Source organism: Macrotis lagotis, chromosome X (assembly GCF_037893015.1).
Source record: "Macrotis lagotis isolate mMagLag1 chromosome X, bilby.v1.9.chrom.fasta, whole genome shotgun sequence".
Lineage (NCBI taxonomy): Eukaryota > Metazoa > Chordata > Mammalia > Peramelemorphia > Peramelidae > Macrotis > Macrotis lagotis.
In genome coordinates this window covers 256,131,778-256,134,492 of record NC_133666.1, presented here as the reverse complement: position 1 = coordinate 256,134,492, position 2,715 = coordinate 256,131,778, and positions in this window count along the sequence as shown.

Below are 2,715 nucleotides of genomic sequence, written 5' to 3'. Positions count from 1 at the left end.
TGTAAAGCTATAATCCTATGATCCTATACTCTCTCTCTCTACCCCTCAGACTCTAATTGAGGAAGCACAGAACTCTGAACCCAAGAATTTCACGTGCCCTACAGATCACCAGACCCAGATATGGAGTCATTATCTACTCATTATGAAGAAGAGATCTTCCTTCCTTGACACCACTACTACCACCAACTGCCGGCCACCTACCTCCAATAGACAGATAGAACCAAGAACTGCAGCCCACTCCCCCACTCCCCTAATGGATCTACCTCCAAACAGGGGCATCTCAGGAAGCAATCCTTGTGGTCCACAGGTGCTGCACCAAAGCCGCTCAGGACAAAAAATTCTCAACCCCAAAGTCCTTAGGTCAAATCAGGAACTGATAAGGTTGTACTTATGGATATGACATTAAAGAAGAGGTCCCTTTGCTGTTGTACCCTAAGGATCATGGATCTTTTCACCCAGATTTGCAGTCCCTTTATCTCTGTTGTCTCTCCAACTAGAATGGAAACTCTCTTAAAGAAGGGACTGTCTGACTTTTCTATTTGTATACTTAGTGCTTAGCATATATGTACCCAATAAAGGATTTTTTTTTATCCATCTCTATACCCTTTTCCATTCCAGAAATTTTCTCCTCATCCTTTTCTTAAGGTTGATGTGTCTGAGAAAAATTGCAGTAGCTAATGTTTACACAGAATATTAAATGTACGAAACATTATATATTTATAAACACACACACACATATATATATGTATATGTATATATATATATATATATATATATATATATATATATATACATAAATCTCCTTTGATCCTCATAGTCATCCCTTGAGATAGGTGAGAAGATTCCTGATTTCACCCACAGTTTATTTGATTATGATAATTAAAAGCTTTGATTGCTTTCAGTCAGGGGATTGGGGAACAGGGTTTGTGCAAATTAATTCTCCTGATAGGTTAAAGCATTTCCTTAGCTGCTCAGAGATCCTCTTGTGATATTAGCATCCATATTAAACACTGAAGTTCTAAATCCCAGATCAAGGCTTTTTAATATTGCCTCCCAAAGCAAGGTCAAGGATTAGTCTAGAAATGTCCATCTTCAGATTGTTCTCTTATCTCGGCCTCACTGACATTCTCCAGCAATGTGCTAATGAACTTTGCCTATTTAGCCCTTGCCAAGTATTCTGAAATTGTCTCAGAGATGACTATAGCCTTATGGCAAAAGGATGCCTTAAAAAGGTATTTAAAATCCAATATAATTAATAATGCAATGACATAACTTGCATTTTCACACACCTAGGCAATCGTAGAAACCCTATCCCTTGAAGAAAAAAAAAAGAAAGAAAAAAAGAAGGGGGGGGGAGGACTGCCTCTCCTGAAGCACTTTCCAATTATTGTCCAGGATCTAATTACCCTTCTTGGCTCCAGGACTGGAACAGGCTGAAGCCCAATGATTGTCTCACCATTGTGGTGATAGTAATCTTTAAGAGCTTTGTTTGTCTGGTTCTCAACCACAAGACAGTAACAGGATGGACCTGCTCTGGTGAGGCAGAGGAGGAGGAGGAGGAGGAGGAAGAGGAGGAGGAGGGGAAGGGGAGGGCTGACCTATTTCTTAGCTAGGCTGATGGGGAGCTGCTGGTCTTGCCAGTGACTAGACCTTTCCACTGCATTCATCCTGGTAATCAAGTTCAGTCTGTCAGCCACCACAGAGAACATCAGATTCAAACCATTTGGAACCTGCTGTCAGCTTTGGCTGAGTCCAGGATTCACATCAAGCCCAGTGCACCAAGGCTCTTCTTTTCAGCCAAGGGATTTGTCTTTCCAGGGATTAATCTGGATTCCATAATTAATCAGCACTTTTTCCTTTGGAGTGAGATCATTTTCTTTGAGAGAGCAAATAGACTTGCTCTTTCAAATGCTTTACTACTTTGACCTGCTGGTAGTCTCATGCATTTAATTAGAGAAATGCCAGGCTTCAACCCCCCTCAGTTATTCTAGCTTTGGTTATTCTGTCTTCTTTATCACCTCAAAGCAGTTCATTCATCCTCATAAAGTGAAAAGCATACCAGGTCTAGAGTCAGGAAGACCTGAGTTTGAATTGTGCCTCAGATACTTACTAACTGTATGACCCTAGACAAGTCCTGTAACATTTCTAGGCCTCAGTTTCTCATCAGTAAAATGGTGGCCTTGCACTTGATTTTCAAGGGCCCATTCAGTTCTAAATCTTTGATTTAATGACATGTTTCTCATGAAGGATTAACTTTCCCTGAAGTCACTTTCAGTCACCAATCCTTTTGATTATTCCTCTGAACTAGCTATAGCATCCTTTTCTTCTCCTTTACCCCAAATTTGAAACTTTCCCCTTTTCCACCAACTCAGAAGGGAAAAAAGCTGGATTGTTGTCATTGGAGGTAATCAATGGAGGGAAGACCCTAAGATTAAGGAGACCAGGAAAAGATTCATGTAAAAATGAAACTTTTAACCAAGACTCAAAATAATTAGAAGCCAAAAGGAGATGACAGAACATGTGCAGACATGACAGAACCAGTGCAACACCTAGAGTCTGAAGATGGAGGAACAGCAAGGCCATTGGTCACAGAGTGGGGGTGGGGAGAGGGTGGTAAGAGAGTTGGAAGAGGTAAGGGGTCAGGGAGCAAGTTACAAAGAAAGGACTTTGCAAGATTGAATATGAAGATACTTAAATTATTTAAATAGGAGTGTG